Raw genomic sequence first — 15,342 nt, forward strand, 5'->3', positions numbered from 1 at the left:
TTTCGTCTTGATCCCTCGAGTCACAAATGCCGATATTATCAGCTAATTATAGAAACGCATGCCAAGCGTTAGTCGTCGTAAATAAAAGCGAGTTCGTTCAAGCTGCGTGCGATGACCGTGAATACTGATTGTTAATCTCATGATTATCTTTACGCATGAACGTGTGCGTAAGCATATCGTTGATTTCATGTCCTTTTATTCACAGGGATAAGTTAATGCCAATTTTGTTCGATGTATCACCTTGTCGATTCCATTCGGGTATCGTAAACATAAATCCACGATGATGTAAATCCAACATTCCTTTCGTAATGCGGGGTATAAATCAGAGTAATGGCGCGACATTTTCCACCGATGCTATTGATAACCGTCGTTTTTTTATTACTAATCGTAAATTACGTATCTTAATATGTATTATATAAGCAATTAGAATTTTTTAAATTTCATGTAACAAAGAAATAAAGAGAGCAAGAGAATGAGAAAGCGAGCGAGCGAGCGAGAGAGAGAGAGAGAGAGAGAGATGTATTTGAAAATCAGGAATTTTTCGATTAAGAATAAAAAAAACCTATTTATGTTTTAAACAATCGATTAATTATATTTAGTAACTATTTTTGCACATTTTTTCAATATTTTGAAAATAATATTTTGAAAACATGTAAAAATAAAATAATATAAAAATTTTATAGTAAGAAAAAATTTTTTGCATTATTATGTAACAAATAAAGCACAAAGTATAAGTTTAAGTTAGAGAAAATTAATCAATTAACTTTTCCGCGTTAGCCAATTTATCCCATTTGATGCGTTTATTCAATTATTATTCAATTAGTATTAGAAGTCATTTTTCATGAGTCTCAATCTTTTTTTTTGCTCGCTTAAATAATATGTTTTCGTCGCATAAGTCTTCACATGTAATTTTCGCCATTTTGTGCACATATAATTATAATTGATTCACCGAGAAAGTCTGGGAGATCATGAGAAATGAAACTGAAAGTTAGTCCTGTCGAAAAATAAAGAGAGACGGGATGCATGACATAGGATAAACATGTCGATATAATCGTGAAGGACAAGTCGTATTCATGCTAATGAATTTTTTTCATTCTCCGTTGATGCTAATCGTCGTTATATGCGTATTACGCGTATTGCGTGCACCTTTATTAAGTTGTTTGGCGACGCCACACCCGTGCGGAATCAGGGACGCTCTTTAAAATCCGATATTTTCATTAATCTTTACCCGGCTTCCGCAAATTAAATTGATCGCATTCCATGAAAAAAGGAGAAGAAATGCTTGATTTCGTGCTTGATCCTCATGATAATCTTTTTTATCGTCTTATATAATCTCTGTAATTATTTCTTTTTTTCATCTCTCTCAGTTCTGTGTAATTATCTCTTTATTTATAATATTTTTCTTTATATCTTTTTTATATCTTTTATTATTTTCTACTTTACATTATTTCTTTTTTTGCTTTTATTATATAATAAAAACGTGTTACTTGTTCAGGAAAATAATCCGTGCTATGTAAATTATTATATATAATAATTATATTATATAAAAATGAATGTAATTTAGCTAAAATAATTTGATATTTTTCTACAGTATTTTGACTTAATAAAATTGTCATTTAGAGAATATCTCTTTCAACAATTGATACAAAATTAAATTAAATTTTTCTAATTGACTTTTATATCATTCGAACAATAGAAAATATTATATAGCAGAGACGTAACAGAAATAATATTCATAATTGATATCATAAGATATTGAAACACCTTTATTATTTTTTTCGTATATAAAATAATCTGTACACACAATGATTCGATTCGGCATCGAATAAATTCGGCATTGAATTATTTTTTGCCGAGAGAATATTCTTTTATTCCGTTTGATATTGTACAAAAATATCACCATCACGACCTAAATATTATTCGCAATCGCATTCGCAGACAATACGCAGCCGGCATTTTTTAATTTATCGCGATGTCGGGATCGCGAAGAGATTTCTCGGCGTAATTGCGTTCGCGTTTCTTAATTGACTTTTTTTTATCGACTTTAATCGGGTTGCACAATGTCGCGCTCTCCGCTACACGAATATCTCGTACGCACGCACGCACAAAATTTGCATAAAGGATATCATGTTCCACGGCCGGAATAATCTGGCCCATGGCCCGTATAATCCCGGCGACTTTTTCTGGCGGCCTTTCGTATGCGATTGCGCTTTGTAACAGCTTTGATATGCAAAACCGAGTTTTCGATCGAGGTCCCGCGACCACGCACAGATAATTCTCCCATGTAAAACTTCTCTCGGACAATCTCTCTGCCGAGCAGCCGGCTTTTTTATTCTGTCGTCATCATATCGTATTGAGACAAAGTTTGTACTTAATTCTCTTTCGAGACTTTACTTATAAAGAGAAGATATGTAAATTTTTTATAAGTTGTGTACTTCTCTATTGTAAATAGGTTGCGAAATTTAGAATGTTCCTGAAGCTATTGCACACGAAAAAAATAATTTGTGTAATTTTTACATTGTTTTCCATGTTTTCATATGTTTAAATTTAAATGACGATCTCTTTTTCTATTATTATATAATGTCCAGTTGATCGATTTTTTAAAAATATGATTTTACAAGTATAAAAAATAAATAGAAAAAACGAGTATATTAACGAGTTCCTTTTATAACAAAATATACATTGCAACTTGTATGTATCTTACTTCCTTGTAATTTCGGTCATACAGTCGGACAGGTGATTCCGTATAATTTGGAGGATAATTCAAACCATGAGAGAGCACAAATTAAGAACAGATTTATATTAAGTATACGTTTCGTTTCGCGGCGCGTGTAAGCCCGAAAGAAAATCGAAAGTCCGCGCGGCGCCAGCTGAACTTCAGTGATTGAAGGAAGACCCAACTGGACGAGGCTCCCCCGTGTTACGTGATTCTGGCAAATTACTCATATCTGTTTAATTAATGGGAAAACGTATCGGGCGTCTTTCGCACAGGTGCGTCTTTCGCGCGTCGGGCAGATGCGCGACGTCTGGGATTTTTTTATTTACTTCTGCCATTTTAAACGCGTCGTGTGCGATTATGGCAGGGCGAAAATCTGGGTCGGAGAAACTTGGACCGCTCTCGTTTTCGTCCTTCTCTTTTTTTCCTTCCCACGGTTTTTTCCCTTTTCAGTTTTTATCTTTGTACAACTTGGGCGCGCAAAACATCTGGAATATCGATAAATGGACGATATTCTGACAGACAAGCGCAATCGAAAGTATTTTCTTGCCTGAGTAACGACGAGCAGTCGAGAGAGATTTAACATAACGCGTGATTAACGAAATCGACGTCACGAGAAAAATCACGTATCGCGATATAATCAGCCTTAGAAGGGAGCGGAGAATCGTAGAAAGCTACAGTACCTATCACTTTTACCTTAAGAAAAAAATTATAAGTGAATTGTATCCGCATAAGCAAACGCTTTGTTAAAAAATCTTCTCTCAGTTCTATCTCATACATCGCATACTTTTGCTCGAAACGAAAAGTGAAAAGTGAATATGCGATAAAAAGCTGTAGATATTTTAGAGGAATTCCACGTTCGAGAATATCAGGCATCCCTCTGTAGATCGAGAACTATAGAGAAACGCCTATTATTTTGTCATGCCCGTAAGCACCATAGGCTCTCCGCACATTTCACTTCATCTGATTACGAATGGTCATCATAAATTAAATTCAATTAGGCACCGAAGGACACCCGACATCGATTATTATTGCGCTTGGCAATAAGTGTATTGATTGCTCTGATAACCAAATGTCATGAAATATGTAACAGTCTCTTTTTAATGGTATTATATATGAACGATATGACTTGTTCCCCATAATGTATTTCATCTTCGAAGACCTTCGGAGACCGATGGTGTCGTGTGTAAGCGCTTTAAATTTGATCTGCTCTTTGTATTCGACATTGCGACACGGTAGCATAGTAATCGTTGATCATAATAATAAACTCCGAGGCACGGTAGTTTATGTAACTAGAAAATTCGTCGCTCGCTGAGAGATTAATGGATCGGACTACTTGCATCCAGGAGATCCGCGAGAGAGGAAGTAAGGCTATCTGATACAAGAAATTTCTCGCTCTCCTTGATTCGTTCCATAAGGGATTATAAATAACACAGAATGTCCAAATCCGGTCGCAAGGACAGTCAAAAATTACCTGAAAGATAAGGACGGAGATTTTTAAATATTTTTTTAGATTTTTATATTTTTAGAAAAACATATAAAATATATCTTTATTCGCAATATAATTCCACGATTGTTTTTATATCCATCGTTTTATAATCGATAAATCTCAGTTTTCTTGCTTGATATTATTCTTTTTTATGGGAAGTATTTATATCGTTAATGGATTTAATTATCTCACAGTGTGCTAAAAATAGCAAATTGCTGCGAGATTATGTGTCAATTGCTGCGTAAGAGGAAAATGGTCTTTGATTTGATCCGTTAGCGCGGTAACGGATCAAATGCACAACAATAATTTCCGTTGGAGAACGTGATTCACGATTCGCAAGGATCGAGAATTTACACGTAGAGCCGCCGGCATATATTTCTTACTCAACTGTTTCTTATTCGTTGTTTCAAAATGATGCTACGCGAGGAATCTTCGTGCTGTTCACGTGGAAACGAAGAAGAAGAAGACAAGGACAAAGAAGAGCTCGGAGTGAACGTGAGGTTGCAGAAGCGAAGAACACCTGCGAAGACGTTCACCAACGCATACGTGCAGCACGCGATCTGTCGATATCGACGATAGGCATCCTTTAATGTTGAGAAGCGGTTTCCTGGACCGATCGGTCTGATGCTGGAGACTCATCAGTGCAATTTTAATAGCGTATTGTAAGATGTAGTTAACGGGTCGTAGTTAAAATAATCGGTTTGCTTCCGTATAAGATATTCCAAAAGTAAATGCCTGATCAATGGAAAATTGTTAGATATGGTCGTATAGGGTAATTCCGGGAGACATAAATCGATAGGTCGCGTGCTGCACGTATGGATCGGTGAACGTCTTCACAGATGGTCATTTCTGCAATCTCACCTTCACTCGAGCTCTTCTTTCCTTAGCTTCTCCTTTTTCTTTCATATACACACTTTTTTAAATTTCAGAAAAGAAAAATACAAATATACTCCAAATTATATATATAAAAAATATATATAATATATAATATATATAAATATATATAATTATAATTTATCTAAATATATATAATTATAATTTATTATATATATATAATAAATTATAATTATATATATTTAGAGAAGGAAAACTATTTTAAAGATATCTATTTAAAATATCAATTTAAACACTTAATTTATTCATATGATTTAATTTTTTTATCTTTGTAGAATTGAAAGTCTTTAATAAATTCAACTTAGACACTATGTAAAAAATATGACGCATAATATCACAAATGTTTTTGTATTACAAAATTTTTCTGTTTGCTGTTTAAAAAGTATTTATTCTGTTTAAATTTAAATTGAGTATACATTGGATATAAGCTTGGCGAAGTCCAAAATTGGCAACAAAATTTACTTAATTGTCATTAAAATATTAAACAAATGTAATTTGTATTGTATCTACATATTGATTATATATCTATATATAGATAATTTTTCTTTATGTCTGTCCGCCTAAATTTTAAGATCCTGCAACACTTATGAGACTCTTTTGAGTGATCTCTATTATATCGCAAATTGCATCGTATCATAATAAAATTCTCGCATCATCATTATATCTAGATTAAAACGAACGCGATGAAATCGATCGGAGCGTCATCGATTAATCGAAGTAATGGTTTATTTCTCCACTTACGTCTTCCAATTGCAACATGATGCATTATAAGATTCCGTCCTCGTCATTTTATCGATCTGAAAATTTCGCGAATCATCATTTATAAAAGCGTTCGATAAAAGTGAAAAAATTCGTTCGGAGATGAGAAAAAAAGTCCATTTTTACCTTTCTTCTTCATCCTCATCTCGACGCTTTTACGGGAATTATGTTTAATTAAGGTGATCCTTTAACTTACGCCTGACTGCTGCTCGAAAGACCGATGTTGTTTAATGTTCGATCGATGATATATATTCTTGAATATATGATCTACTTTCAAAAATGTTTCTCACTTTCGCTCTTGACCAGAATCCCGACATACGTTTGGATAGACGTTGAATTTCATTTCAAATGATCGATTGATGCTTAAGAAAAGGTGTCGCGTGTCTACCTGGTGCCATTTATGCTGTGGACCGATTTTCGTAATCATTAATGTAGAACGCCCAATGGGAACGCAATTAGCATTATTTTTTTATCTCTTCGTTTCTCTTGCGTTTTATTTCACCTATTTTTTGTTTCTATTTTAGATCTTTTTCTATTTATATCTCTTGCGCTATTTTTTGTACTGACAATCAATAGCTAGGCAAATTAGAGATTACTCGATCTAAGATAGATCGTAGACAGTTCGAGGTCATAATTGCAGAGTGTTATCTCAAGACTCGATCGATCCAGTTATTGAATATTTTTAGATATATCTGCTCTAATAAACATCCACCAGCGCGAACAATATAAAATGTGAATTTAGATTTAATGATAAAATTTATATGTATGGATGATACATATGATTAATCACAGCTCTTTATCTTCCAATAATAATATTATTGGAACATGTGTTAAATTTTATTTTAGTTTTAAATTTTATGAATTAACTCCCTTTACGTGTATAATATCCAGATTAATTAATAAGTAGAAATATATATAATTAAACTATTATATAAATATAATACACAATATAAATTATTTTTTTATAAGTAATAATTAATAAGTTATTTATTTCGAAAATTTACAAGAATTTTGAAAAAATATATTTTATCGATTATTTTACTTCTTGTTGTTCAAATAATTAAAGAAATATGTGAAGGATCATCGGAAACCTTCATATATTGATTTTCAACATAAAATCGTAAAAGTTCAGAAACATTCGAATTTTTGCAATATTTCAAATGTCTCTCTCCTCACGTGACGTTTCTAACATCAGATTTCTCTCAGATTTGTCGAAATAAACACATGACACCGAACATCTATCGAGATAAATAGAGTTATCACGCAACATCATTAATTCATTCGCAAATGACAACTCCATCTCGTTTTCTTACTTCATCCTCATTTTCGCGAGACACAAATGTCACAAAGAACACGCCGTCAGAGTAGGGACCACGGGTAGCCCCGTACGAAGAGATGCGAAAGGATTTCTAGTCGCGCGCACTAGTTAGAAACTAGTTTCGCTACCACATTAATCCACGATATTGCATATTGCTATGGCTACCTTTGCGCGGTAAAGGCCGGTTGCGCGTTCCCCTTTCAGCTCATCTTCTAATTGCGTGCAAACGGCGGCGATGCGGCGCACAGGTGCGCTCGATAACCCAGTAATTAATAAACTCGTACCGCACGCAATAACCTGCGGGATCCGCTAATGACGACGGTTAACGTGTAACTTTTGCCTCCGCGCGCATTTCACGCGTTTCAGGTATCCCCTTTTTTTCCCTCGAACGACGAGCACTTTGGAATCGGCGAATCGATTGGCAAAGAGAGAGAGAGAGGAGAAAGAGAAGAGGGTGCGCCTGCCGTTGCACCTGCAACGATAATTGTCGGTAATTAGTAACGCGCTCGCGAGCGTAATCTCGGATATTTCGCGTTCTAGCACAGCTCGGGATAGATCACTCTTATTAATTGTCGGCTTGCGAAAAGAGAGAGAATCATTGAGGACTGTAACTTTGTAATCGCAGAAGCGTACGACGATGAGATGTAATATTGCATCCCGATTACCGTGAAAATGCTTTGCTCTGTTTCTGTGTCTTGTGATATCTAGATTCTCCGGAATCATATAAATCTTTGCCGGGACTAAAAATTATCTCTTAAGAAATAAAAGAAATAATGATCAATGAATTAATTTAATACGATTAGATTTAATATGAATTAATTTAATACGATTAGATTTAATATGAATTAATTTACTTATGGTAAAGAGATATCGTATCGAATTAATTTAATATGGTTAGCGTTAATTGCTTTTCAAGTATTTCATTGAACAGTTCGATATTAATGATTGATGGAAGATCGAAATCACAACGATCATTCGTGGGAATTCCTGGGAATCATAAATAGTCGCAAATGCTGAGAAAATCAGGGAAAGAATGAATTATTTTTTTCGTTAAAGCGATTATTTGCTTGATTTCGTAATTTATGCGTAATTTATGTATACCTTTGCAACTATTCAGCTGTCAAAAGTGTTCTTTGTATAAAATTCCTGCGAAATATACCCGCGAACTGCTCTTGTTTCTCGCGATAACAGTCATTAAGTGGCAGGCAAAACGAACGGTTAGAGAACGAATGAGGGTTAAATCATTACGATATCATACATTGACAGGGTGTAATCATCGAAAGCGAAGTCATTAAGATCCTAATTGCACGTCGACCTCTCCGTTGTGTTCATAGCTTCTCTATCTGCTGGTGTTGTCTCGTCAATCACTCAGTTATTTTATGCACGAGGTGTGGCAACAGCGATTGGATCGCTAAAAACTTTGACTTTCTATATAAAACAAAATTTTATAGAATACGAGGCTCGTCAGTGTACGTTGTGATTAAAGATCGTAAATTTCTACATTTACAGAGTGATTAGTAAATATAATTCTTCCACGTCTCTTTCGCGATAGATTTATGTCATTTCGATAATTAGGCGGCTTCACAGAGCTTTATTTTATATTTAAATATATTTTTAAATTAATAAATTTATTTTTAAATAGATTTTTAAATTAAATAAATTTCTGACTCGCACTTGGAACGTTTCGAGGGATGAAATCACGAATTCGCTACGCTTGACTCGGATCGAAAATCGGGATTCGACTACATGGGATAACTACACTGCTCGTCGCATCTTCCATTCACTTGCGATCCTCGTTCGCTGAACATATATTAGCGAAGAGGAGAGCCGTCTTTCGATCTTTCTCCGTTTTATTATTAGGTACACGTTATGCGAGTCCCGGGCGATTGCGTAAAAGCGTGTTCGAGACGAGAGTTTACACCGATTGGATTTTCGTTTGATCTGGGACGAGAGTGTTCCATCAGGTCCTGGACGTTCTCCATATTGAGACACGAGAATTTTAAAAGCGATATTTCTCTCTCTTCATTTCTTACATCTACATTGAGCAAGCACAATTTCAAATGAGTAATGAGAACGCCAAGCGATTTCGTTAGGTAATAGTAGATTCGAGTTCTATTGCACCGATTATAATAAATTTCTTTTAATGATAGTTATATACTATATCGTAATAATTTCCTCGCAAAGATAGAGAGAGAAATATTACAATTTAGAAAGTTTACAAGGCACTTTATTTATGAATAAATATATTTTATATATCACGCGCCATTTGTTAATCTCTTCTAAAGCCGTCATATTTTCCTTCCTTGTCTCGAGAAAAAAGAACTGCATGTCTTAACTCTTATTATATTTATTATTAAATCTCAATTATTACTTGTTAATAATTAATTAGTAAATATAAATATGTATATAAATATTGTTTTAAGTATTTGGCTACACAAAAAAAATACTCGATTTCTCATAGACATTTTTAAGGAAAATAATTTTAAAAAAATTTTATTAAATTAAATTAAATTCTATTAAATGAAATTAAATTCTATTTAATTCTATTAAATTCTTTTAAATATTCTCAGTTTATTATCAGTATCAACAATTTTGAAAAAATCTAGTTTTGTAGTTGTGTATTGTATTTGCATACCTATATTATGTACATTATGTAACACATTCTTTAAAATTCTTCTTCTAAAAGTGAACATTCTCTAAAATTATTCTTATTATTACTTAGACTTTTTACTAAATTATAAATAAATACGTCTGAGAGACGGATATCTTTTCTTATAAATGGACATTAGGAATTTGATGATTGGGCTTGCTTAATACATCTAAAGTTTCAAGTTGCGTAACACAGTCCGTTTATCCGATTATTTGCACGTGCGAACTTCGCTTATGTTCTCCGAGCAGTTGCACGATATGGCCACGTCGCTCGCGGATCACGTCGGGTCGCAACCCCGACGTTTTGTTTCGCACGCGATACCGCGCGCGATTGCGGTGTACGGCAGATGGATAATTGACCACGGTGTCGTCACACGACGGTGGCAGGAGGCGAAAAGAAAAAGGAGCCGGTGGTAACCGGTGAAAGTAAAGTATCGTTCACATAAGGATTAGCAACCGGGATGCAATCGGGAAGCTGACCGACGCGTCAATTCGCATAAGCACACTAAAGAGCCCCGGGTGTTTTTGGTCGCGTGCACTTTCTACACACATTTCATCCCTTTTTCTTCCATTTCTCCCTGAAGCATTGTATTTGTTTTGTTTTAACGCATAGGCGTACGAGTAGATGGTGCATCGATAAATCTATGATTGATTTATGATGATTTATGATCCACTCCGGACAACTTGAAGTTCTTTCCAGATGTATATATTTTTCCTTTCAACATGTATCTTAAATTAATATAGATTCAGCATTTTTTTAGCGTGTATTGGAACTTACAATTTTTTTACATATACATATATCTCGTTATTAAGACTCCTACAGATCTCGAATTCCGTATTTTCTCGATTTTATAGCATCAATAAAACTTTTTTATTCGATCACAGACAAAAATAATCTTTGAGATTTTATTTTATTTTCAAAAATTTTAAATTTTATAGTAAATAATAAATAATAAAAAATAAAAAATAATAATAAATAATAAAATAAATTTTACGTAGTTTAATTTTATATATATATATTTACATACTACATTTTCCAAATTTTAATTTCATAAACACAATAAAATTTTTATAAATTCTTTGTCCTCGTAGATTATTAACTTTGAATCTTGATATATATTAAATATATATTAAATTTGAATCTTGATATGTATCTTGATTTTTGAATACATTAATAATTTGAATACATTAATAATTTAAAATCATTATGGAATTATGGAATATATCTTTGATCTTTGCTGTTAACGAAAGGCATAGATTGCTCTCGACAGCGTGTAACAACGGACAGTTATTAATCGCGTAATTTACACGCAATTTTGTCGCGCGACGAATAAATTTACTTGGCATGAAATTAACCTTTGATACAATACGAAAAAAGGCAATCGATATTCTATGGGTATCCAAGTTTCATGAATTATGAATTCTTTGACTTTCGATCGGCGACGACTTTCACTGATCCTTACGCAGGACGAGTAGTCAGCACGTTCACTCTGCGAATGTTTCCAATATGTTTACATACAAGTAACACACATTACTTATATTAATTAAATGCGTTACATACGAATCTCTCTTAATTAATAAGAAATATTGCAATACATATTTTTAAATTCAATCAAGGAAATTATCAACTAGTATTTTTAATTTTGTATATTTACTCTTATTTAATTAAAAATATTAGTACCAATTTCAATATCGATAGGCAATGAATATTAACAGTGAAGCGATAATCTCTTTTAATTTTTTCAATTTTATGTGACATATATTAAATCAAATAAATTTCATACTATTACAACTAGAAAGCCAACTTCATATAATTTCCATTTTAACAATTATATAATAAGCGCGCTTGTACCAACAGCCACAAATTTCATCGCTCATGTAATTCTCGAAAGGGCAACCCGTTCTTGTATCGAATCAATATCACTCGTGTGTAATCTACTATCACCAATCCATACTTATGACAAACGTGGGCAGTTGAAAAGTGGTCCAACGCGACGCAACGTTAGGATCCGTACAAAACGAGGCCAAACGAACTCCGATTTCTAATTCGTTTAGGGCATAGCTTCCGGCGAAATTCATCATTATTCCAAAATGCATAAGCGTGAATGGAGCACGTTTTCAAGTTACTACCGTATTAACACAGATAGGTATCTCAGAAAAATCAACTTTATTATTAAGTCTATCAACTTTATTATTAAGTCTATCAAAAGACAATTAACTTTCTGTTCCGATGATTTATCACTGAGAAAGAATTCCGATTTCGCGAAAGTAAAATTGACAAACAATCGTTTTATCTCTTTAAAATATCACGGTTTATCTCTAGAAAATATTCAGACACAAATCTCTTAATTAATGTCTATATTTATTTATTTATATTTAAATTTCGCTAATCAAATCTTTAAGAAGATCGATATTTCAGAGAAATCGATTTTTAATTTTTATGTATATTTCATTATTTGATATTTTCAGAAATATTATCTTCTATAAATGAAGACATTTGCTTTAATCGAGTGTATGACCTCTTGATGTAATTGCAAGTTTAGCTCTCGTCGATCGGCTCAAGGCGTTCGATAGCATCGATTTATCATCGCGTTCTTTCAGATCTGCGGGAAGACTCGGTTCGATTCCCATCGAGGAGCATCGAATGTTGACAACGAATTAATGGAGCGCAGTTAAATCGTTTCGGATCGTTTACTTTGCGGTTTGCGGCTCTTTCGCCTCGACCCAGCGATTCGCGCGAAACGAATTGCTCGATAAAGATTATGAATAAGGCCTCCCACAAGGCGGTCTTACAGGCGCTTAGGATTATTGTTCTTCGCATTTAATCGATAAGAACCAATCATTTTCTTACAAAAAACGAAGAGACTAGGATTCACATAAATCTTTATAGAGAAATATTCTATGAAAGAGACTGGATTTCTTATGTCTTCTAATCTACAGTTTTATAGACTCTCTCCTTTTTTTCTCTTTCTCTCTTTTCTTTATTATAATTTATATATTATTATATTTCGTAGATTTTCTCTTTAATACAAATAATACAAATACTATTTTAATAAGTTGACAATTTGGTAATTTATATTATTTACTTAATGCTTAAGTAAACAGACTCATTACAATTTACTTTAACTTACTAATGACAGCATCGCAATATTTTTCACGTGGCACTTTTATTAATTTATTACATTCTGCATGATGTTATATTAATGCAATTATCATTATTCTTCACGTCTATGATTACAGGGGTTACTTTGATTTATTGATTAAACTTTACTTGAGACAAGTTTCTTTTCGTTTTGCAAATTCTTCTCTTCTCTTCTCAAACCAAATGCTTTCCGTCATTAGCCTCGATGATACTTTAATTGTACGAACGACTCGCGTAACTCGCGAACTCTGCTGCAATTTTCCCGGGGCACAGGGTTTCACCTCGCGGAAGACACAGCGTTGCAACGCATTGGAGCGCGAATCCGCGAGGAATTCACGATGATACGTTGCGCGTGACCTACACAAGTAATCTAGCGCGATGGATGCATCTCGCGCACGCGGAATGTTGCCGATCGTGCATTCCGCGTATCGCGCCGATCGAAAAATCTCACGTCGGGCTGCCAATGAGATTTGCCCTTTTATCTCCGTCCATCTACCGTGAAGAAAAAGGACGAAAGGGCAATAACGCTCGCATATCGAGAACTGTCCTTTAAAACCAGTCGCTCCATCATAAATTATGAAAAATTTATAATAATAAATTATAAGTTCATAATTATAAATTATTAAAAAGAAATAAAATTATTATTATAAAAAGAAATATGCGTGATTTTTCTCTTGATTTTTTTACATACTATAGAAGAAGTATCTTGCATCTTATTTACGATTAATAAATGTGTCATAAAATCCATGCTAATAAAAAATAATAAATATAGATATATATCTACACACTTTACAGAGTGTTTTCAAAAATTTATATTTAAAAAATTGCATATCTTTAAGATTTTTATCATATTTGTAAAACTTTGCCTTCTCCATTTTGTATAATCTATTTCTCTAAGTTTTCTTTTTAATATATTTTCATGGATTTATTTCATATTTATTTTATAATCTATCCATGGGTTGTAAACATTTTATCCTTTACGAATTTTTTGTCTTTTACTAATCTATTATGAATATTATTTTTAGATTATAAAGCATTACTCTCTCTCTCTCGTGCAATTTCGAGACTTTCTACGTATGATATAATTCCGAGCTTTCTACCTCTAAAATATCAACGCGCTGTTTGACGGATTAAAGGATGAAGGAGTAAGGAAGATTGTAAAACGATGTAATTTTCAATTTGCATGGAAAAGGGGCAAATGAAAGGGCAATCTCGCTCTCGCGGAAACACGGTGGCTGGTATCTACGCCAGCCAGGCAGGTCGAGAGCGAGGCTAATGTTGGAGTAAAGGTTATCTAACGAAGCCGCTTCTCTCGGCCACTCGACTCCGCTCGCCTTCTCCTCTGTATCCTGAAAGGATACATCGCACGCCCCTCGCGGATGCGATCCTTATGCCCCTTATGCGAACGCATCCGCCGTCATCATTGTGTTATCGCAATCTCACCGTCGAGATTCTCACGAGCGCCCGCCGTCATTCCGTCAGTCCTTCCTTGCCACGTCACTTCCGCCATAAAAACCAGGAAGACGAGGTGCGCTGTAAACATAAAGAGGGTGTTTGCTAATTACATCTATAAACAAGATGAAGAAAAATCGTCTTTTTCGTCTGAAAATGTGCGATATTAATTACTTCTAGTGTTATAAAAGATATTATTTTTTAAATAAAACTATGTACATTCTTTTCTTTAAGAAGATTCATTATTTAAAAAAATTCTTTTGTTTGTAATAAGTTTTTGTCAGTGACTTAAAACTTACTTTAGACTTACATTCGTGACAAGATTTGAAACAAAAATTCTAATTATAATTTTGTGTCGCGTAATACATTCATATTTTGAAATAAAAAATATACACATACGAAAAATATATATCATTCACATACATATATTATAGCGATACATAAAATCATATAGATAAATTTCTGTCTTCAAATTTTCTTGTAGATTATCTAAAGTAAATTTAGAAGATAGAGAAGATAAATATAAAATAAATAATTTAAATACTTTTTTCAACTTTAAATTTTTATAAAAAATACCCACCAATTTTACATTTGATTTCTTTATCGTTTGAATTCTTGATCACTAAATCGATTCTCTCGTAAATAAATTTTGGACTCGAGTAACGGAATGCCCGAAGGATTCGTGCGTGGATGCGCTGCAGCAAATTGATGACTTTCCATCCTTGTGGTCGCGTGCGAAATGTCAAGGCGTCCTCGCGCGAGTGAAAGGACGCGTCCTGCCGCGCCGCGTCAGGCGCGCCCGCTTTCCGTTTTTCATCCTCGTGCGGAATAATTAACAAATTAATAATCGTCGCGGCTCTAATCGACCGCCGTGATGCCAACGAAATCGAAAGGAACATGCGATGTCAAGGATCAAATACGAG

This window comes from Camponotus floridanus, unplaced genomic scaffold (genome assembly GCF_003227725.1).
Source record: "Camponotus floridanus strain SB8 unplaced genomic scaffold, Cflo_v7.5 scaffold141, whole genome shotgun sequence".
NCBI lineage: Eukaryota > Metazoa > Arthropoda > Insecta > Hymenoptera > Formicidae > Camponotus > Camponotus floridanus.